The 25,280-nt window shown below is 37.9% G+C and overlaps 1 protein-coding gene and 1 pseudogene across 3 annotated transcripts in view; one reads left to right on the forward strand and one right to left on the reverse strand.

The window, feature by feature from the left end:
- Macrod2 (mono-ADP ribosylhydrolase 2) overlaps nucleotides 1-25,280 on the forward strand; it is a 1,966,896-nt gene that overhangs the window by 983,599 nt on the left and 958,017 nt on the right. The gene's annotated exons all lie outside the window — the stretch shown is intronic.
- Nucleotides 11,291-13,673, reverse strand: LOC128102357 (40S ribosomal protein S12-like; annotated as a pseudogene).

Consider the following 25,280-nt stretch of genomic DNA (forward strand, 5'->3'; position numbering starts at 1 on the left):
CTGACTGGGGATCAGTGGCTACCAAGTATGGCTTTCTCATGTCAAATTTTTGAAGCTCCCTGAGTGAACAGTGAGTCTATAGACCTGGGCTTGGTACTGAATGAAGCAATGCTACTTCTTCCCTCATTTACTGGCTGGGTCAATTCATTTAACAAGGAGGAGCCTCCCTAGAAAGTACTTCTCTTGTAACAGTAAGTTCTGCCTTGCAAATTCAGTTGAAGTATTACCATGGATAAACATTATTTGTTCCTCAAACGTTCATGTGCTAGAAGCTTAGCCCTCAGAATATCAGGCAGTGAAAATTTTAAATGGGAGCCAATCAATGACATTTAGGTCCATGTAATTCTATTCACACAGTACAGATTTTGTAACCCTGAGTTACTTCTCATAAGAGTGACTTGTTGTTAAGTGAGTTTTTCTCCAAATGTTCCTCTTTCTACAAGTAAACACTTCCCTTTCTATTTTTCTGTATGCTATTGAACATCATGCTGTCCAGACCATTTAGCTATCAGCATCATGAACCAAATAAACTTGTTAATTATGAGCTTCTTGCAGCCTCAGGCAGTTTTACAAAAGTGCAGAATGTTTATTCTGAATTTTATCAAGTACCAAAACTAATTTTGAATGGTTTATTACATTGAAAATTACTAAAATTCAGTTAAATTAATAAAATTATACAGATGTTTTAATAGTTTAACTAGTGTATTATAATATAATTTGATGGTTTACTCTTACTGATCATTATGTATAGAGCATTAAAAAATAATTGCTTTTGAAATTCATTATTAAAAGTTCTTTTAACTCATTCAGGTATACTGAGCTATGTAAGAACACACACACACACACCCACACACCTACACACACACACACACACACACACACACACACACACACACACACACACATATATATATATATATATATATATATACATCTATATCAAATACAAGAATATTCCAATTTATCTATTGACAATGAAGATTGGATAAAGTTAGGTGATGGCTATGGATGACAGTATTATATTTTTTAAACTATATCTTAAAATGTGCATATATTTATATATATATATATATATAGAGAGAGAGAGAGAGAGAGAGACAGAGAGAGAGACAGAGAGAGACAGAGAGAGAGAGAGACAGAGAGACAGAGAGAGAAAGATTTCTCGTAATGAGAAAACTGAAACTCAAAGAGCACTTGCCCAGGACTGACAGTTAAAAAATAATTAATTCACTCCATCTTTTTATTGTAGATGAAACCAGTGGATAAAGGTTGTGCTCTTTCTCCCGACATTGTCATGCTGACTGAGGGAGCTTTCAGAAGCTCCATTGTGCCGTTTTTGTTGTTGGTCTTTTTTTTTTCCCTAAATTTTATTTCTCTTTAACTTAGAAAATCAAAATTGAATCTTGTTCTATAAGTTGATATTTCTCTAGTCTTCAGAGGTGTAATTGAATTTTCTTCCACTTTTCTAAAACCATGTAGTTTCCTATAATCCTTTGGCAATCTCATGTGGTCATTGGGTAATTGTTATCAGAGTGACTACTGAGATTCATCCTATGATTGTTCTTGCTCCTTGCTGACTTCAGCATACGGTGTACATAGTTTTAATGTCCTCGCCTTCCCCTTCTCTTCTCTTCCTTTTTTTTTTTGAGGTAAGACTAACCTGTTGCTCACTAGGTAGCTCAGAATGTACACTTGTAACTCTGCTTTTGTCTCAACCTCCAGAGTGATGGGTTATGTGTGCCAGTATACCCAATTTAGGATACTCTTAATTGTAACTATTAACAAGAGCTATGAACCATTGATGGGAGCAAAAAAGTGCAGTGAGCAAAACATTGGAAAATCTCTGAACTTTTTACTATAATGAACCTATTTTTTTTAAAAGAACAAAACATTTTTCATTTATTTATTTTGATATTTCAAAACAATTCATTAAATTTTTTTCATACAGTATATTTTGATCACTTTACCTTCCCCCTACTCCTCCCAGATACCATCACCTCCCAGTGCACCCATCTTCATGTTTTCTTTCTCTCTTGAAAAAGAAAGAAAAACAACAACAAAAATTAGGAAGCTGTTTGTTACATTTATGCAGAGGAAACAGTAATGATTAGTAAACTACTGATTTAGGATTAAGTAATGAAATTTGTAAAAATATTAGAGCAAATAATAGTGGTTTTGACAAATATTTTGAAACAAGTAATAAATCCTACAGAAGATAAGACATGTGAATACCCAATGGACAAGGAAATTTAAATTGAATTATTGTGAAAGTTTTGCACTGCTGTTGATGGATGGCCCACAGCTGACATGCTTTTACTTGATCAGAAGATAAAAAGAATAGAAGTCTTTAGACCATTTGTACATTATTAAAGTGAGTTGGAATTCAAGAAGACATCTGATTCCACTAAATCAGCCAAGAGGATGTAGAAAACAGATGGCATTTCAGACCAAAGGAGAGCCCTTTGAAGACCTTCAGACTTAGAACACATCTGAACGCATGCTGCCTTCATAATCATGGATTTGCATCTCCAGCACAGTGCCTGGCACACAGTACTTGCTCAGTAAATGCCTGAGGAGACAAGGCATTCTTGCAATCCTACTTGAAACCTTATGGAAAATATTTACGCAAATATTTTATATTCTATATTCTTCCTTTTTGTCTATGAGCAAAGTGGAGTCCAAATAAATTATTGCTGCCAGTGCTCATTTTTGTAGATTCAGTTTGCTTTGTATTCATTTTAAGCAAATGTATTATCTTCAGGCTTTAAGATAAAAATACTGGCTCATAAACATAGTGAAACACTGATGTAAATTAAAATTAACACCTGAGAAAGAAAACTAAGCAGATTTTAAGGTTTGTTATTCTCGAATAAACCTGTGCTTCAAATTTCAAACTTCAAAATCTATAATGTTATTTTTTAGGCTCCATAAAACATGCCTGTGGTTGGCTATGTTGTTGAAATAGATTTTGTATGCACTTGGCTCCATTACATCTATTTATTGTGATTCTCATTTTCCTAGTTGTTACTCAGTAGCTGCTTTATCTTTAATATGTGAAAAGTTTTTAGGAGAAAGTGGATTTTGTACCTTGGAAAAATACAGTGTTAGATCATCCAAAAGCATGATTTAAAAACAGATAAAAACTTTCTTCCTTCATTGCTTGCCTTAATGCAAAAATAGCTCAACATTTCTATATACATGTAAGATAGAATGGATTCTGTAGAATAATTGAATACTTTATTATAAAGACTAATGGCACTCAAATTTTCTATAGCTATTGATTTGTTTAAAAAAAAAAAAAAGAAGTGGCTTGGCCTGGTGTTGCATGCCTGCAATCATAACAATTCTGGAAGCTGAGACAAGAGGATCCTGGGAGCAAGGCATGCACAGCTTAGGCTGTGGAAACCTTACCTCAAAACAAACAATGAACCAAAAGAATCTAACAAACATAAATCACTAAACAACCCAAAGCAACTTTTAAAAAAAATCATAAATGTGACTGTTTTGAGAGTTTACTGGGAGAAAACCTACAGTTGTTTTCATAAAGCTTTGGAGGAAAATGATGCTTTAAAAAAATGAGTTGTGTTGCAGTTATATGGTTAGTGCATTTAAAGACGCATGGGGCAATGCATTTTTCCCTGAGTGGTATACAAGGTAGAGGCCAGTAGAGAAGGGTGCACTTCCTGCCCTTTGCTTATCACATCAACCAGACACTTTATAATGATTCCTATGGATAGAGACAGTATCTTCCCTTGTGTACTTATAAGAAATGACTTGTCACAGAGTATGGCTAATAGATATCTTATTTCCTTCTTCCTTCCATTAGTTGATTCCCTACTCTACTAGCTCTTAGCAAATTACCTAGTTTGCAATTAACAGTCTGAGTACATAGTCTAGAGTCTGGCATCAGTGTATGATGTTTTACCTGGATGTCTTATTCAAGACCAAACAATGTTTTCATTTTGAGTATCACCACTCCCAAATAATATCCATTAGTTTGATTTAAATGTATCCCCCAAAGTTCATGCAAACTTGATCACCAGAATAGTCTTGCTGGGCTGTGGAGTCTAATAGGAGGTATTTGGTCACGTGTCACCACCCTCATACACAAATGGATCTTGCCATTATGTGTCTGTTATTGTGGGGATAAGTTTGCCCCCTGTGGTATGCTTTCTCTCCTCTTCCTTCCTCTCCTCTCCTCTTATCTCCCCATCAGGAGATGATTTAGTCTAGGTGTTGTTATACTCCCATGCCTCCAGAACTGTGAAAAAATTTCTGTTCATTATAAATTATTCAGTCTGTGTGATATTATGTCAAAACAGTGCAAAAGAGTAAGGTAACTATGAAAGAGAAGTGATAATAAAGATAAGCTTCAATCTATATTTTCAGAACCTTGAAAGAATATAATTATGTCATTAGTATAAGAAAACATATATTCTATAGATGCTCTATATCCTCCTAAAAGCAGGTAAATTACTGATGATATGTCAAAGTAATATATTAAAATTAGAAAATGCATGAAGTTGAAACCTTCAGACTTTTGCTGTTATTTCTGATTCTGGTTTCTCCTCCAACACACACACACACACACACACACACACACACACACACACACACACACACCACACCACACCACACACACCACACACCACATGTCTTCAAATATTGTTGTGAAGCTTGATTGTGACATTCAAAAAGAGAAGCAAACAATTTTTTAAGTCAATAGTAGCTCTAACCCGGCCCCTCCCCCACTTTTCCTTTGAGATAGCATGTGTGCTAACTTGGGCTCAACCTGTAAAGTGGTCAGGCTGTACTTGAACTCCTGATCCTTGTGCCTTAGCCTACTAAGCATGCAGTCAATATTTTATTTAAGTCTCTTGTATGTGTGTGTTCAGCTCTGACCTTGTTGAGCTCATCTGGAGAGGCTGGTATGAGTGTCTTAGCAGCAGTTCTTCATGAAGGATGCTTGTGAGGGAAACTACATTTTCAAGAGTGACTTGACTCAAAATAGTAGACATAAAAAGAAAATGAAATCTTTTCTAATAATGTTTGTCCCTGTTTAAGAGATATCTGTCATATAAACATCTTCCTGCCTGGTTCATTTTCATAAAAATATAACGGTGTTTCTATTTTCTGGAAAATATTATCAGAAAAGAATAGCAGATGGCATATGAGAATTTGTGGTCCACTTTGTTTTACCGTAGAGATGCAATGAGTCACTCAAACCTTCCATTAGTTTATGGTCACATCTATTATATATACTCTGATGTTCTGAATTTATATTGGATACTTCTCCCAGTTTTCTGGAATAAAAATCCCTGGAATGTCAACAGTCATAAATATTGTTTTGTATGCTAATGAGTTGACTAGTGGCCTGCAGTCCCTAGCTACCTTGAAAATGGGTCTGGTCCCAAAGTATGACTCAAGAGTTGGGGCTTTCGGCCATAGTTTTGAAACTATGAGGAGAGAGGAGATGAAGGTTGAATTGGCTGGAAATGGGCATTAATTCAATCAGGACTGGGGTGAAGGTGCTTCTCCATAGCTATATTGGTGAAGGTTCCTGGAGGGCAATGCACCTGGAGAGGGCATGGAACAATCTATGTTTATAATTAGCATCCCAAAGGGTAGGGTTTGTGGGACTGAACTCTCAACCTATGAGATCTAAAGCTATCTATAGGTAGATCTTGTCAGAATTGAATAAATGGTAGTTAGCTGATACCTGGTGCAGAAAAAAATCATTTGTTTGATGTGTCAGGAATAACCTTCTCATACCTGGTGGTATGAACATTCTACTATGTGGTGGATAGAATATAAGAAGAGCATACTTTGGCTTTTCTTATGTCCTACATCTATTTATTGAGAGCAGGCATTTACATGGAATGCTAGGCTCTGCAAGTAATACCAACATCTGCAAGACAGCATCTTTCCCTTAAATGTCCTATAGTCTAGCACAGTGATTCTCACTCAACCTATGGATTGTGGTGCTTTTGGGGGTCAAATGGCTCTTTCATAGGGGTCACATATCATATATTCTGTCTATCAGATATTTACACTATTGTTCATAACAGTAGCAAAACTACAGTAATGAAGTTGGAACGTAACGTAAATAATGTTATGATTGGGGGGCCAGGACAACATGAGAGGCTGTATTAAAAGGTCACAGCATTAGGAAGGTTAAGAACCACTGGTCTAGTGGAAGAAATGAGATATGAATACATGCTAAGTTTAATGGCCATGCATTAGTCTAGAAGTTGGTAGAATTTTAGTTCATCATTCAAGGAGGTAGAAGAAATTCTCAAAAGTATGTGTCAAAAGACAAAAATCATATTATGAATGGTTAGAGCATGGCTAGAGATACTTTGTGGTGGTTATAGCATGGCTAGGTAGACTTTATGAATGGTTATAGCATGGCTAGGTATACTATATGATTATTTAGAGCAAGGCTAGGTGTACTTTATGAATAGTTAAAGCATAACTAGGTATTTATGAGTTAGAGCAAGTCTAGTTATACTTTTTGAGTGGTTAGGGCATGGGTAGATATATTTTATAAGTAGTTATAGCATGTCTAGAGATACTTTATGATGGTTAGAGCATGGTTAGGTATATGTATTGGTTGTTAGAGCATGGGTAGGTACATTTGAAGGGTGGTTCAAGCATGGCTAGGCATTGCTAAAGCAAATTCAGCAAGAGCTCATTGTAGACTCTAGGTGAGTTCAGCGTGAAAGTCTTTCAGTTTTCTGTATGTTTGAAAATTGCCATAATAAATGATGAGAAAAAGACTGGAGCATTCAAGAGGAAAGGAATAAACTCTTCTGACAGGCATTTAATTTTCATGCAATGTGATAGAAATAAAATATGAGAGCGAAGTTCTATGAAAAAATTTATTTTCTTCATTCTCTTCTCTATTTGATCAGAAGACGGAAGGTATTTAATGTTAGAAAATATGCTCTGCACCCATCAGCAAATACCAGAATTTCTAGCGCAAGTTGACTTAACTATAAGGAAGGGGATTATTACGCAGAATAGGGAGACAAAAGTTATTCAATTCAATGCCTTACAAACCTTATCAGAGGCCTAAGTACCTGCTCTGCCATTACAGCATCATATCTTCATGAGCCCAATTCCTCTGTCTCAAACTCAGGGCTACCCTTAGTTTGTTGTTTAGTTTTGGAATCAGTGTCTCCCTGTGTACCACAGGGTAGCCTCACACTGTCCCTAACACTGTCGATCCTCACCTCCATTTCTGGACTATTGACTTGACAGACATGGAGCACACTCGGTTCTTCTCTTCAGTCTTGGATTTTTGCACTGTAGAAAACTGACTGGTAGACCTTCTTGTCCTAAGTTGACTTCCCCACTTGTTCTGAATTTACCTCTGATAAAAAGATGAGGAGGAACAGGGCCGGGGTGGTGAAAGACTCATGATGGCTGCAATTCATGTTGGTAGAGGGAAGAGCCAGGTGACCACTGTGAGATAATGAGGAAACAAATGCTTCAGGAAGGGAAATGGGAGGCATTAATGTGTAGAAATCATATACAAGGCACTTCAAGAAAATCTGTGAATGTAACATATATTCTAAAATAGAATTGAACTATGAAATAACTTTTTCCAGTGATTATGATAATTGTATGTTTAATATGAAAACTATGAAAAGATTAAAGAAAATAATCATTTATAATCTTAGCACTTATAAATAATCAAGGTTAATATATTGACATTTCCTTCTAACATATGGACTATTATTGTACTATAATATTTTGTGTTCAATTTACTTTGTTCTGATTATTTACTTGGAAAAAATGGCATAGAACCAAGCTATATGAATCAAGAATCAAGTTATATTAATATTCTTTTAAAATTAATAGATTTTTAAAAAAGATTTATTTATTATGTATACAGCATGTATGCCTTCATGCCAGAAGAGGGCACCAGATCTCATTACAGATGGTTGAGAGCCACCATGTGGTTGCTGAGAATTGAACTCAGGTCCTCTGCTCGAACAGCCAGTGCTCTTAACTGCTAGATTTTTAAAAAATGTGTATGTCTGTATGCCACATGTGTGCAGGTGCCCCAGGAGGCCCAAGGAGGGCATGATGTAGTTCCAGGTTGTTTGAGCCAACCTAAGTGGGTGATGGGAATATAACATGAGTCCTCTGCAAAGAGCAGTAAATACTCTTGATCACTGGACTATCTTTCCAGTCCTATATGAATATTATTGATGCTCAATATGTACTGTCACACTGAGCTTGTCTATCTTTACACCTATCTTTATGAGAGGAATAGCATGATTCTAACCATGTCTGTTGAACAGCAACTACTTTTAGCAGTAGCAGTGTTCTGTAGACAAATTTCTAAAGGTCTTATTAATAAAATCAAACCTGAAGCCAGGTATTGGGGTGAATGCTGGAAAATCAGAAAATCAGAACAAACCACAGCTACCTCACCTTGCCAATTCCTCAGCTGATCCTGTCTCCTCATACTGGAAGCCTCTGAATCTCAGCTGAACTGCTGCTCAAAAGCCTAAAAGCTTAACCGACCTAAAACCTTAACAGACTCTAGTTCCTGGTTTTCATGCCTTATATACCTTTCTGCTTCCTGCCATCACTTCCTGAGATTAAAGGCGTGTGTCACCATGCCTGGCTGTTTCCAGTGTGGCTTTGAACTCACGAGATCCGAATGGATCTCTACCTCCAGAATGCTAGGATTAAAGGTGTGTGTGCCACCATTTTCTGGCCTCTGTGTCTATCTAGCAGCTGTTCTGTTCTCTGACCCCAGATAAGTTTACTAGAGTGCACAATATATTGGGAAACACAGTATAACCACAGTGTTCTTTGTCAATTATTAGTTCCATGGACTCCTCCAGGCATATGACTACAATGACAAGAATTTTATCAGCTATGTCCATCCACATCTTGCTGGGTTTTTTTTCTTTATTAGAATTCTTTTAAATTTAAAAATAGGTGTGTGGCTGGGTATGGTGACCTTTGCCTTCCTTGAATAGCAGCGCTCTAGGGGCAGAGGCAGAGCCAGGCAGATCTCTGTGAGTTAGAATCCAGTCTGGTCTACACCAAGTTACAGGCCAGCGAGGACTGCAAAGTGAGACCCTGTCTAAAAATAAAAAAAATTGAAAAAATAATGGGGGCTATGTAACCTGTTATCTCTTACTGCTTTCTAAATATAGTCACAATTTCTTAGTCCAATGTCTACAAAATGTTTAGGACTTAGGCATGTGAGTGTTTGAACATTGAGTACTGTACAGGTTAAGGGGTGAATGTCAAAATGACAGAGTGAATGAATGAATGAATGAAGTGAATGGGAAGACAGTACCTGTTAATTCAGGATGGGATTTGTTATAGGATTATTAAGTCTGAAACATTTGCAAATTACTTCATAAAAGTGCTTTATAGGTTGTGGCACTTTAATGATGTTTACCATGGCTTAGGTGAGACAAAGGCCTGAAGTCCTGTGGCAGTTGGCCAGAATCTGGAGCAATTGTGCATGAAATTATATAATTAAGTTATTATGGGTAGTAAGAAATTTGCACAAAATGAACTTTGAATTGTTTTAAACTTTGTTATCTGGAAAGGTTAACAGGTCCTTCAACTCTTAATTCGCTTTCCCTTCCCACTTGGCCACATTTTGTTCCTGTTAAGTAAACAGGAGTTATGAATTTTCTTTATAATTTAATATCATGAGCTCAATGTGGCCAGGTGAAGGATCTCATGATTAAAGTTTATGACATTAGAGGGGAAAACTCAGTGCATGCAAGTGTAAGCTGCTTGGGAGAAAGGTGGGTGGTTTCATCTCTAGAAGCACGTTTTCAGTCCAGGATCTAACACCACTTGAGATGGTGTACCTGAAACTTCTTAGAGAGGCAGAGCACCATGGAAATGTGAAGGATCAATACTGATAACCTGGGAAATCATGTATCTGATGGTGTAGGCCATTTGTAATGTTTTAAGTAGATGAAAAGTCTGTTTTACTTCAGGCATATCACAGCCTAAGTTGGAAGTGGCCAGCACCAGTGCCATCCTGGTGAGGGAGACTGGGGACTGAGAGCAGGCTTTTATGGGTCTTGTCTATGTTAAATTTCAGATATATGGATGCTGATTTTACTGGGGCAGCTGGGAGTCTCTCCATTAATTATTCTTTTTATCAGTGCATTTCAGATGGACTCACTGGAGGGATCCTAGCAGGGAGCCTCTGCAGCGCTGGCTCTTTCTGGGGCATTTTCTAGTGCTGATAAGGCCGTGAAATTGGTCCTCTTCCTTGAAGGGGTCCAGGAGCAGGAGGGAGGAATTCTCAGAAAACCCGGAGGATTCCATGAAGGAAAAGGGTACCTGGAAAAGTGGCTATCCAAGCCCTGCCTCTCTGACTTTCGCCTGGTGTTTATATGCTTTGGTTTTATTTGTGAAAACTAATCATGGAACATCCCAGACTCTCCATAAAAAGTGAACGTGGGGAGCTTTTCAGGTCCGGGAGAGCCACAGTCAAAGGATCAACTCAAGAGATGAAGCAGGAAAGAGCCAGGGGATTTGGAGTCTTGCAGCTGGAAGAAAGCTAAAGTTACCTAAGTGCCGAGGAAAGGCAACACAGCCCAGCTCGAGGTTCCCAGCTTGCACACTGTGATGATCACTCTTTGAGATATCCATAGTCCTCTGTTTGGGTTTCCATGGCAGCCTTTTCCTTAATAATCAAAGGTTATTGCCAACCTACCCACCTTTCCTTACAATGTCCACATGGTAGGGGGTTGTAGATACAAGGGCAGGTGTTACAATTTCAACATGGAGTTCATGTGAGAACTCAAGCATAGGGAGATTTGACTGCTTAAGATCACAAACATGACGGTAGGTAATTTGGGCTCCTATTTTATTGTTTTCTTTGCACAAGTTTTTTTTGGACCAATGATATTTGAGAGGTATGTTTTAAAATCAACTTGAAAATATCTGCAGTCTTCTAGGCCATAGGCATTTCCCTTTCACTGGCTTAGAAGTTTATAAGGTCCTGTGGGAGGAATAGAAAGCTCCTGTGTGACTGTTTATTCCTCTCATGAGCATCCTTTTCTTTAGATTTGTGGCTATAGGTGAAGCTGGCTGTCCTTGAGGGATCTTCTCACCTTGTACTGTAGCACAAATCTTTTTATTCATTTTATAATTTAATTAATTTTACATATCAGCCACAGACTCCCTTGTTCTCCCCCTCCCACCCCCACTCCCCCGCCTTACCCGCAGCCCACCCCCCATTCACGAATCTTAAACGGTCTTATTAATAAAATACCCGGGAGTCAGATATTGGGGTGAACAACTGAAAGATCAGAAAAACAGAACAAGCCACAGTCAACCTCACCTCACCAATTCCTCAACTGATCTTGTTTCTTCAAACGGGAAGCCTCTGTGTCCTCATCTGAATGGATCTCAGCTGAACTGCTGCTAAAAGCCTCAAAGCTTAAAAGCCTAAAAAGCCTCTACTTCTGGTCCTCACGCCTTATATACCTTTCTGTTTTCTGCCATCACTTCCTGGGATTAAAGGCATGTGTCTTTCCCAAGGAAGACATGAGATCTCAAGTGCTGGGATTAAAGGTGTGTGCCACAATGTTTGACTCTGTTCTCCAGTGTGGCTTTGAACTCACAGAGATCGGATAGATTTCTGCCTCTGGAATGCTAGGATTAAAGGTGTGTGCTACCACTGCCTAACCTTTGTTTAATATAGTGGCTGTTCTGTTCTCTGACCCCCAGATAAGTTTATTGGGGTGCATAGTATATCAACCACATTGTACCCTTACAGTCTTCCCGCCTGGTCCTTTTTATGTCTCCTATACAGATCCTGGAGAAAGAGACGTTTTCCTCATTCTCTGGGCCATTTTAGACCATTTTTTTTTTCTCTACTGAAAAGAAAACACATCATATCCTTGGAAACAGATTAGTTTATATGTTCTCAGATTACAGCACCTAGAATTAACCTGCTGTCTTCCTTGTTTCTTCGTCTCAACTACAGGAAATCTTAGCATCATTGTGGGTTTTTCACAGTCCTTTTATTCTTTTCACTTCAAGTAATATCTTAATTGTTGGTGGCTTCAATATAGAATTGAACGTTCTTTCCTGGTCCATCCATCATCTGATCCTTGGCTTCTTCACCTTCTCTGTTTCAACTAATCTTTATTCTATTCTAGTCTTCCTTGGCTTCTTGTTACATGGCCTGCATTTTCATTTTAATGAACCAAATTTTTACTCATTTGTTTTTTACATTTGAAGTACTCTTCAATGTCATTCTTGGCCTGAGATTCTTTGTCGTAGTCCTTAACTACTACACAACTGCAGCCAACCACTTTGTGGGGTTTCTTTTCAGGCTTACTTTTACAGAGGTCTGCCTTTTTGTTGTCTAGCTTAACTGGGTTGATTTGATGCTCAGTGCAAAGTGCCTCTGCCAACATAATATATACACACAGGCTTGCTTCAGTTGGATGCAAGCACACAAAGATGGTCTACTTGGCCCCTGTCTATGGTTTTGACAACTTCAAAAAGTCCATGTTATGCCTTCACAGATGAGGGCACTCTCCATTACCTCTTGTAAAGCAGTACTAACATCCATTACACCTTCAGCAGCAATGCCCTCCATGGGAAAGGTAGTAGATTACAGGTGAGGGCAAATCTTGAATGCACCCAAGACTTGGAGGCTACAGGAGAAACGCATGACTCTTTAATCTCATCTGTGTTAACTGCACCAGCTCCATGCTTCCAATTTCCAGACACCTACTCACACTTCCAAGTCCATTCTTTGTAGTGCATTCTCTGAATCCAATAAAACGTCCCATTATAGATCTCTACACTTGATCCCCATTTCACTATCCATCCTCCTCTTAAGGTTTGCACTTCCAAGCATGGAAGTCATACACCATCATGATGACCTCTGCAAAAGTATGCTGTCAGCTCCTTCACTCCTTCAGTCAGAATTTCCAGCCACTGGTTCTCCTGTTTTCTGATCATTCTTCATCAATTTCCAGGCAGCTGAATATGGCTTAGGAGAAGCCATCACCATACTTTCTCGTCCTCAATCGATCACCAATCCCTTGGAGAGTTCACATTATCACAACACTTGACACACAGGCATCATCTCACTTTCTGACTCAACTTGTTTGTTCCCTGGGCTTTAGACATCTTCAGATTTTACTTTTTTCTGCTTCATTCATTCACTTCTATATTTTATTATTTTTTTGTGAGTTTCTCTAAAGTTCTAAAGCACTTAATTTTTGGTCTATTTTCTTTTATATCTATACTTCCTCATTGGTAGTCAATAAACCTGGTTTCAAATGTGAGTAAGATGCTCTTAGTGTCTATACATTTAACAGTTTTTCTTAGAAACAATCTCAAAAACATATGTCAAAAGCAAACAAAAAAAACCCTGTGAATTTTTAATCTCAAATCCATTATTAATCTATTTCCATCTAAAAAAAAGTCAGTGTTTTCTGGGATGCTGAGAATGCGCAGCAGGTAAGAGTACTACTTCCTGTGCAAGCATGAGGATCTAAGTTTGAATCCCCAGCACCCATGAAAATGCCAGGCATGACTGTGTGTGCCTATAACCCCAATAGAGATGAGATGGGTGGATCATGAGAGTTCACTGGCCAGCCAAGACTCCTTACACAAGCACAGGAATACTCTACCCCAACTTTCATGTATAGATGCTGCCCACTCCTGCCCCACCACCACACACACACACACACACACACACACACACACACACACACACACACACACACACTGCAAGTGTTTTCATTAACCTGGCTGCTCAGAACAAAAGATTTAGAGTAGATGCTTGAGCTTTCTCCATCTCTTTGGTCTTGGTACTTGGTCTTTCATTCTCTGCTGCTCTCTTTCTCTTGCTCTTGCTATCTTGTTCTCCACATACACTCCATAAGTAAATCTTGCTGGCACTGCCCTCAAATGTATCCCCTTTGAACTGTTCAATGCTTTCCTTACTAGGACGTGAGTTTCCTGAAGTCAAGGATTTTACCATATTTGCTCCTGTTCTTAGAGCTAGAGCTGACACACTAGCCAGATCCAGGTTCTGGCTGAATGCCTTTCACAGTTTTAAGTGGCTGGAGGTTTGGGGCCTTTTTTTGATATTTTTTTAAGATTATATATTTCAATTATGCACATGTATGTCTGTGTGAGGATATATGCTATGCATGTGAGTTCAGGTAGCTGTGGAGACCAGAAGAAGATGATGGATCATCTGGAACTGGAGTTATAGGCAGTTGTGAACTAACCAACATGGGTTCTAAGGACCTAATTCAGATCTTCTGTAAGAGCAATACAAGCTCCTAAGCATTAAGCACTGAGTCATTTCTCCAACCCCAAATGACTGGATTTTTTAAAATAAAATTCTGTGGAGTAGAAAAGTAATGTAAAATGAAATTTCCATCATCCATAAATAAAGTGTTATTGGCACTCAGCCATGCCCACTAACATAAATTGTCTGCAACTGTTTGTTTGGTTCTTTGTTTCATTATGGCAGTTGAGTGGAATCATTTTAACAGAGATCTTGATGGATTCTAAAGCTGAAAGTTTTATTAGCTGGTCTGCTATAGGAATGTTTGCCAACCTCTGCCCTGGATTAACAGCCTCTCACAGTGGCTAGTACCTAAAACTTGTCTTCTCACTAGTTCTAGTAAAAATCTCAGAACTGCATCTGGTAGCCCTAGATCAAATGGCTATTTAAGAATGAGCCCCAACTTAAGTCGCCAATTAATTGCAGAGGCCTGGGTCCATACCTATCTCTGAAGCTATGGAATGGGGTAAGTATAATTCCCACTGGATCATGCAATTCACAGAGGAGAGGACTACTTCTCAGATGTGACTGGGATGCTGTACACAGAAGAACTGTGAACAGAATCTTTGCTTTAAAGCAAGCAAACAATGTCATTTGCCATATACATGATTCCTCTTTATGTTTCAAGATAGCATATTCAAAATACTGTGTGTCAGTCCTGTGGGGAACTAAAAAATACATATAATATATATAATTCTCATTCTGTTTACTATTATGCAAATTCTTGATACCTCAAGCTGTGTTTGTCTTGGATAGGATGTATGTTGTTTTATAATCTGTGGACTTCATGGATGCCATTACTGCCTGGTAAGCCGATGGTTCTGGAATGTACAGAAATGGCTGTCCTATCTGAAGATGTCTTGGATGGGTGCCACAGTTCCATGTGTACATCCTGTCCTCTGGCAGCAGTCAGGCTCCGTCCCTGGTTATTGGGCCTCATTCCAGATTTCTCTCCTTATTGTGAGAATTAAGCACACTCCATCCAAAATGGAAGGGTTTCTGCTTCAATTCCTCATCATTTGTCAGGGAGGTCATGGTCTTTCCATAAAGTGGAATTATTTGGGAAGATTTGGGTATTGATTTGTGATCAAGCTATGTACCTGCACCTCCCCTCAACAAAAGAAAGCCATTGGAAACCATTTGTGAGACATGATAGAGAAATCTTCATATACTCAGATTAATGTTTTTGGAAGTTCATTGATGGCATGGAAATTTGATGGATCTCTTGGCTTGGGGGACCATCATGGAATATGAGATATTGTAGGAGGGAGGAGGCGTTGGTAATTATTCTAACACAGTAGCTTATTATTTTAGTATCCTAGATGCCACATGGAAATACTTGATTCATTGAAATATTTCTTATCACAATGTCACACCGTAGGAGGTTTTATGAACCACACTAAAAATAGAGTTATTTTGAAAATTACACCAAATGCTTTGCAAGATGGGAGCTGTTATTTCTTTATTGATTATTTCAATTACAAAGATTGGTTTGGGAATTAGATTTTGATTTACTAGACAAGTTAGCAAAGTGTAAAACTTTTTAACTGTTCTTTTCTAGCATTTTCTACTTTAAATAACAATACTTTATTCATAATTTTGACATTTCTTTTCTTTTCATATCATCTCATTGAGAATTCTCCATAATAGGGCATTATTTTAGAAAAGAAATTACATTTTATGTGAGTGACTAAAAAGAAATATCTAAGTGCCAAAGGGTAAAAGTAAGCTTTTATGGTCGTAAGACTATTAACTGAAGATGTAAAATTATTTTATTATTGATGTTCCATCTAACCGTGGCCTAATCCTGAAGTTGTATCTACCCTACATTGTTGTATACATTTCCTGGGATAAAGTGTAGCTCACACAAAACCGCAGAACTTTGAAGTGTCTTTTTAAATAAAATAATTAATTTTTTAAAATTTTAATTAAAATGATTAAATAAAAATATTTTCAAAATCTCTCCTAATTCTCCCAGTAGATTTTTTTTTGTGTGTGAGTTTCTGACAAAGCTCATGAACAAGGATCACATGAAATATGAAGGCCTTTTAACAGGACAGTAAGGGCTTTTGGCAAATACCAAAGAGTTTAAGGACTAGGCCTCTGAACAGGGTTTAATAAACATTTGCTTTTCAACAAAGTTTCTTCTTAGTGTAACTGGCCATGATTTCTAGGGTTATAACAGTAGTACTCTCTGTGCCTGTATCTACAGCGTGTGTGTGTGTGTGTGTGTGTGTGTGTGTATTTCTCTCCAGTACATGCAGATAAACACAAATACTTTTGGAAGAACTCATTATCATTATTCCCAAATAAAGAGGAAAATGAATGGAGAAATAGCTATCCAGTATTCTGAAGATCCATTATATTAAAAAGGAACCACAGAGGACTCCTTCTGAGATATATAATGGAAGTATAGTTAACTTTCAAGGACGATGGCCAGGCTTGGCATAGTACCATGAGGAAATTTACTAGTCATAGGCTAATAGCCACTAGACTGCTATTAGAAATTAGTAAAAAATAAATATATAGTATGTAGTTAGGAATTACGCTGGTTTAGTTCTCATCTGTCATCAAGGAAACTTCTTTTTGGAACAGACAGACCATTACAGGAAACTACAGCTAATTAAAATACAGAAATATGGAGCCCAGTTTCAATTGATACGTCTATAATACAGCTCTTATACCTAACACTCAGAGATCATTCCGGGAGAGGAGATGAAAAGATTGTGAGAGCCAGAAGAACCGGAAGTTTATTGTGAGATTGTCTCTTAGAAATGTCAGGGAAGCTCTACGTATCAGTCTTACCAACATATGGCTGCTTAGACATGACCAGAGCAAGTTTGATACCAATAAATATGCTAACATGAACTCACAAGACCTCAACTCTAGTCAGAGAATTGTAAGCAACTAAGGAATATTGATAGTTTAAGAAATAATCTTCCTCAGGGAAGAGCACACCAATTGGTTATGTAATACTAAATAGTCAGCTCTGAAAAAAAAAATATATATATATATATATATATGTATGTATGTATACAACTAACATTGTAAGGGCTGGGCAAGTTGTATCTATACATTTAGGAATATGTATTTATATATTTAGAAATACAAATTTATATGTTTAGGGAATGTGCATACACACATAAACACATGTAAAAAAAAACAACTAAAAAGAGGCCATTAATTTAATAAAGGGAGAAGTTGAAGGGAAAAAAGGGAAGTGGGGACATGATATAATTATATTACTATCTCAAAAAACCAAAAAATACAATTGAATAAAATAAGAAATTAGTGAAGATCTTAGTCATCATGTTCTTAAGACTAGAGATTCCTGAGACCATCTGTTAAAGCCACTCTCATAGAGATCCCCAGGCTATGTAGTGGCAAAACTCTAGTTACAGAAAGACTTGGAGAATTTTGTTTTTAGAGAGTACTTCTACCTGAGCAGGTTTTCTCTGTGTTAATTTGAATGGTCATATGATTCTGGAAACCTCAGTGAAAGTGAATAGAAACAGATAGAAACCAAGAATAAAACATACAGAGAAAGTACTTAGCAGCTCTCATGTTTGTGACCCAACTGTCCTCAATTGAATCTCACTTCACCCACCAGATTTCCCATATGTATATATCCCTTCTCTCTGCTAGAAATCTACTCTTGAAAACATCTAAGTTTGCTTCACTCTGAAACCCCTAGGTGTAACTAAGGTTGCATACAGAGAAGCAAACCTACTGAGTGTTGTTGGACTAATATGGTCAGTCAGATGGAAGTAAGACTGTGGAAGGAGATGGCCAACTAAGAGTTCAAGAAGTTACAGCATTAGAGAAAGACAAGTAACCAGTCCTATTTACACAGACATGCTCAACATGGAGTATATGTAGACTTCATCTTAACCTCAGGAGAGACCAAGCCTCCTCACAGCATGTTAACTTTTTGGTGAAACACCCAACCCACATCCACACTATGGCACGGATTACACAGAACCATCCTTTGCTGCATGACTTACAGTGATACCACATAAAAAATTTTGCAGTCAGCTTCAACATAGCTTCCTCTAACATAAACTACAAACAGGCATGATGACTAGTGAATTCAAGCAGAAATCTGAAGCAACAACACAAGTTTCCCAGGGCCACTCTTGGCTTTCTGTCTTAGCCTTACAATCAGTGTAGCCATATCAGGATCATCACATATTCCTACATTTTGAGGATCAGATGGAATAGAGTCACAGACAAACCAGTATCACCAACATTTAAGAAGTATGAGAAAAAGTTGATTCTAGATGTCACATGAGCACGCAATACTGTTTGGTACCATAGCCAAAGCTGACAGTTCCCTGCAGGTAGAAAGTATACTAAGTTGCTGACAATCACTACATAAAATTGAAGGTATAGATTAATTTTTCTGTGCTTTTGCTGCTATCTATAACATGTATCACTATATAAGAAGGGAAAATAACTTCTTTTTTTATTGAGGAATTTTTTATTCATTTTACATGCCAACCACAGATCCCTCTCTCATCCCTCCTCTTGCTCCCTCCAAGCCTCCGCCTCAGCGGACCTCTCATCCCCTCCTCTGAAAAGATAAGGCCTCCCATGAGGAGTCAGCAAAGCCTGGTACATTCAGCTGAGGCACGTCCAAGCCCCCTCCAACACTGTATCAACATTGTGCAAGGTGTCCCACCATAGGTAATGGGCTCCAAAAAGCCATTCATGCTCCAGGGATAGATCCTATTCCCACTGCCAGGGGCCCCTTAAACAGACCAAGGTACACAACTGTTTATCTTATATAGAGGGCCTAGTTCAGTCCCATGCAGGCTTCACAGCTACTAGCGATAGTTGAGAGGGTGCCTGAGCTGGCCTACCCTGGTAATCAGATTGGTGAATACCCTAACTGTCATCATAGAGCCTTCATCCAGTAACTGATGAAAACAGATGCAGAGATCCACAGTCAAGCATGTGATGTCTATGAAGGTAAAAGGAGGCTGTCAGATCCACTAGGACTAAATTTAGGGATGGATGTGAGCCAGTGTGTGGGTCCTGGGAACCAAACCTAGGTCCTCTGCAAGAGCAGCAAGTGCTCTTAAACACCAATTCATCTCTCAAATATCCTATATTTACTCTTAAAGCTGAAATAGGTGAATGGCATATTCCTTTTCCAATACCCTTGTATGTGTCCTGATGATTGTATTTACCCAGATGCAAGATTATTGCTTCAGTTGTTGAATGTACAATATTATTCTAGTTGAATCTTTAGTTTTACATGTATCACCACTTGTCACTGCTGTAGAATGTTAGAAAACTCATACCATGAGCACAATTCAAAACAAAACACCTGCATATTATCAACAGTATGCTCATTGCTGTGTTGGATCTTGTGGGATTCAGAAGTGAATGGCACATACCTACAAAGGGGATTTTTCCTTTAAGAGATAGACAATTTGCAACATCTGGCCCTCAGACAATCGACATCAACACTGAGGAAATTTGAGTATATTCTTAATATATATTGAGTTGGAAACTCAGTGTTTGGTGGGTTGAAGGCTTCAGGGAGGCAGGAAAATAGTAATGCAAGTCTTAACAAGTCCTCTGGATGATTCAGATGTTTGTTAACATTGGGGGGATACTGGTTTAAGAGACAGAGAATAAAACAATTATCAAGCTATTAAACTGCAATGTAGAACATGGTAAATGTCCTAAGGTTTCTACAAAGTATTCTCCTATAGAACATCAAAAGTGTAACTTGCATTGTTTTCTAAGGATTGTAATAATGCAGGACTTATTTCTTTTTTTAATCTTTGTATTTTCTGAAGAGTTTTGTTTGTAATAAAATTCCTTCTTGTCTCTCTTTATAATAAAAAAAAACCATTATTATCATAGGTCCTTTATTAAAGAGCCAAAATCTCTGGTTACCCTGTTCCATGATTCATTGTCAGAGCCATAGATCTAGAGGGTAGAAATGTAGTACTCAGAATTCTATTTAGGTCCAATTTGCTTGGATAAGCACTGATCCAGACATCCTATTTTAGTTCATACTTTGCCTAAATTCTAGGATCTTCACTAAATTTTTTTTTTCTTCTATAAGTCTTTAATTTACCAAAGGAAAATGCAGCATCTTATAGTAGACATGGAGGCATAACATCAGAATAGAGTAACACTCAAGTTTCACTTCCTGGTATTCTGTAGACTGATTGCATACTTTTGGGCAAGTTGCTTAGCACTCATGATTAGCCTAAATTTCATTATAATATTTGATTAATAATTTAGGTCTGATTCATAATCTATTGATAAGATTAGAGAACATACTATTTTGACGATATATAGTTCATACCAGGACGTTTAAAACAAGCGGCATAGTTCTGTTTCTTTCTAGGGATTTTCTTCTCCTGACCTTGAATGTCAATAAAACTGAAAAATTTCTAACATTAAAGACAATACAGAAACTTACTAGTCTAGAAGTTTTCTAAAATATGTACATATACAAAAGAAATATAAATATAGTTAACAAATAATGAGATCAATGCCCCCAGTTAAACATAATATATAACAAAGCATACTCCCCAGTACCAGGAATGGGTTATATCTTGTTGAATCATTAAACAAGGGGGTTCCATGTTCCCCAACTGTGATGGTATTGTGTTCCCCAAAATATTGTACACCCTAATAAACTTATCTAGAGTCAGAGACAGAACAGCCACTAGATACAAAGGCTAGAAAATGGTGGCACTCACACCTTTAATCCTAGCATTCCAGAGGCAGAAATCCATCTGTTCAAGGATACAGCCAAGCATGGTGACTCTCGCCTTTAATCCCAGGGAGTGATGGTAGAAGGCAGAAAGATATATAAGGCATGAGGACCAGGAACTAGAAGCATTTGGCTGGTTAAGCATTCAGGCTTTTGAGCAACAGTTCAGCTGAGACCCATTCTGGATGAGGACTCAGAGGCCTCCAGTCTGAGGAAACAAGGCCAGCTGAGGATCCGGCGAGGTGAGGTAGCTGTGGCTTGTTCTGGTTCTCTGATCTTCCAGTTCACCCTAATACCTGGCTCAGGTTTTATTTTATTAATAAGAACTGTTAAGATTCCTGCTACAGCCACCCCCAACATCATAGGCTACTGCCAATGCTATAGATTTCCCTCTTCAACTTGACAGTAAGGTCCTATTCCTGATGTTACCACTTAATTATGTCATCAAATGTGAAAAAAACTAAGCTGGTGCTCATCCAGAAGCTTCACCCCTACTGGCTAGCATTCATGATGTTGGGAGGTACTATACATACTAGTAGAAGAGATAAGAAATCATTAATATCACCAAGCTATGAACTCTGAAACCTACAACAGTGACCCTCCCACATGATATTCTGGTACATTGTTGGTACAAATGTTATTGGAGTAACCAACAAGTTTTTTTTCTTTGTCTTGTTTTGTTTTTGCTTATATTTAAGACCCACTATATGAGATGGAACCCATACTTAACATTGTTCATAAGGACAAGAATCAGAGTCTAGATAGGTTGTGGATACTAGGAAAAAATGTCCTACTATTCTGCTAAATGAACATAACAATAAAAAGATTCCCAAAGACATACCACTATCTCTGTATATCAGTGTGTCATCCAGTCTTTTTCAGAGAAGCTTCTTCTTGCAATAGATGATCATTAACACGGGGTCCCACTCCTGGACAATGTATATATAGAGGGATATCTTGGAGAAGTAACACTAAATAGGAAGTCTTTATCAAACCCCTTTCCTCAAGTCTCAGAAGATATACAGAAGAGGAATCTGAAAGATTGTAAGAGCCAGTGGTAGTGGATGCCTCTGAGGAAGCAGCATCTTCCAGAGACAACAGGGCTAATGCACATATGATCTTACAGATATAAGACATCACATACCAGACCTGCACAAATCGAAGACAGGCAAAATTCCATATTGAAAACAGGTAGTAGACACAAAGGTCCATTCCTAACCAAGAAGCTATTTACAATTGATACCTGATGGGAGAGGGTAAATAAGCTTTCTCCAGTGGAATGACACTAGGACTATCAACCACATTCCAGGATAGTTGACCAACAGAAAATGGATTTTATGGGGTTTTTTTCTATGCTTTTGTTATTGTTGTTTTGTTTTCACTTGGCATTTTTGTCTTTTTGTTTTTTTGTTTTGTTTGAATTTCCATATTGAGAAGTTGTTAGTTCATCTGCAATATCAAAACACCACAGCACAGATGGTCAAAAGAAATTCCCTTTTCATAGTTCTATCTCCTGGACAGAACTAAGAACTCAGATGAGACTAGGTGACTGCAGACTTTGTGTGTGGAGCGGAACCATTATCTTTCTTCTTCTGTGACCTCATGGCGGTGTGGCATACTGTGTCCTCACAAAGCAAAAGGGACAAAAGGTAAACTTTCCCTCAGCTGGTTTCCTTCCATCTTTTATAAAGTACTAACATCTTTCTGGGGGCACAGCCATTGTTATTTAATTTCTTCCCAAAGGCCCCACACCATAATATCACCTAGATGAGGCTGAGTTTCAACATGAATTTTACAAGAGACACATAGCAGAATGTAAACATACTGGATCTAATCCATTAACAGACTTTAAGCTAAGAATACTGAGAAAACAGAATAGCTTTGCCTTGCTGATTTTAAGCATATAATGTTGTCTAAGTAATACATAGAAGACTAATTTTAAAATGGGAAGCACACACAAAGAAACAACATCAAACTGAAGATTGGTGAGAAAAATAAAACTATCAAATTGTCCCAGTAATAGGTAAAAATACAGAGAAATCATAATTGGCAATTCAATTTTGAAGTCATATGAATTGTTTAAAAACTTTGCAGCTTAATCAGAAGATACATAGTGGAAGTAAACAATGAAAAGAGGATTTATTAAGGCAACCCCACATAGTTAAAAAAGGAGGTTTATTTTGTGGGATAACTTACAGCTAGTAAAGGAGTTGGTTACAGGTTCCAAGAGAGGTGAGGTGCAGTCCACCTGGGTTCTCTGGAGAACTCCGCTCAGTCTACCATCCAGCATTCAGGATCACCAGGAACCAAGAGAGTTGGCACATCCAGATCTTGGATCTTAAGGGCTTGTAGATGTAACCAACCATCACCATTTGGGGCTACAGTCTGGCCTGAGGCCAAGCCGACCTGGGCCCCGGCTAGGGAGCTGGCCACCCAGGCGGGAAACCGGACCTGCCGCCAATCCAAATTAAGCAGTTTTTAATGGATTCTTGTCACGTTGGGTGCCAAATGTAGATGTAACCAACTGTCTTATTAAATAAGAAACACAGAGCCGATTCAGAGAAGAAAGCCAAGAGGTCAGAACTAAGAGCCTTACCCTTCCTGCTTCAGCCACGAGAGCTCTTCAAAATGGGCCTACTTCTTGTGTGTTTGTCTTTATATAGTCTTTGTGTTTTGCCTTCTCATTGATTGTAAACCCAAACACATGACTGCCTCATCACTGCCTGCCTGTAGAGACTTCCAGGTCTTTTATGGTTGGGATTGAGATTAAAGGCGTGTGTCTCCAATGCTGGCTGTATCCTTTTACACACAGAGATCTACCTAGCTCTGTCTACCAAGTGCTGGGATTAAAGGCGTGCGCCACCACCGCCACGCTCTTGCTATGGCTCTAATAGCTCTGACCCCCAGTCAAGTTTATTTATTAACATACAATTAAAATCACATTTCAGTACACCCTGCCTCAGGGGCCAGGCATAGGTAGGTGTGACAGTTATTGGAAGCCTCACTGGGGGTAGTACTTCCAGGTCAAAGCTACAAGTACCCATTAGCACATTCAAGAATTTTCTTTAAGAAAATGACCATACTATAGAAGAATCAAACTTCAAGGAGTTTATTTTGATCTTCATATGAAGTCAGTCACCTGGAATAAACTGAAAACATTTCATTAAGAAAATATTGCATCAAAGCATAGCACACTAGAGTGCATATAGATTATGAAAAATCTTTGCCAAATAACAGTTTAGAACTGTGTCTGCTGACTTTATACCATATGCATTTAAAACATATACATTAATATCATTTATAATATGAAATTAAAAAATATATATGCCAACCTCAACATACATAGTGTATATGTGTCTTATTTTATAGACATGTTGCTATCATGAAATGTAAGTATATTATTTAACAGTTATAAAAATTTAGCCGTAGTAAATTGTGTCTGTATTCACGAGTCCTTGAAAAGAAAGAGAATACAAGATGACATGAAGAAGAAAGTGTACCTTACTTGTGTTGATGTTCTAGCTCTGGGCACAGTTATAGCAGAAAGAGTATTTTTGATTTCATTAAAAATCTTTGATTTGGAACTAGAGAGATGGCTCAGTGTTGCTCTTCCAGAAGACCCAGGTCTGATTGCCAGCACCTTCATGACTGCTCACAATTGTCTGTAATTCAGCTCCAAGGGATCTGATTTCCCTTTCTGTCCTTCATGAGTACCAGGCACACATGTGCACAGACATATATGCAAGGAAAACATGAATATGCTTAAAAATAATAATTAAAAATTTTGATTTTACAATGCCATTACAATTTTTATAATATAATAACTTGGGAACTTTGGAGGATTGGACCTGATTACATGAGTAGCCCAAGTTTAGAAGGGATCCGGACAAATTACCAATTCTGAAACATATTGGGAAGATAGGCATTAGGGAGGGAAAAATTCAAGAAAGCCTTGGCTATTAATCCTCACGCATACTTCTGTCTTTGTTGTTAATGTGTGTTTTCTTCACAGTGAGTGTTCAGGTTCTACTTATGTGAGTTAAAATTATGGCTTCATCTGGGCATGGTGACACAAGTATATTAATTTTCAAATTCAGGAGGCTATATCAAGAGGAACCTGAGTTCTAGGCCAGCCTAGGCTTCAGAGAGTGACTCTCTTTCTCCCAAACAGGTGAAAATACTCATTTTTTTTTTTTGGTACTCAAGGCT

This window comes from Peromyscus californicus, unplaced genomic scaffold (assembly GCF_007827085.1).
Source record: "Peromyscus californicus insignis strain IS unplaced genomic scaffold, ASM782708v3 Scaffold_7__1_contigs__length_154581171, whole genome shotgun sequence".
NCBI lineage: Eukaryota > Metazoa > Chordata > Mammalia > Rodentia > Cricetidae > Peromyscus > Peromyscus californicus.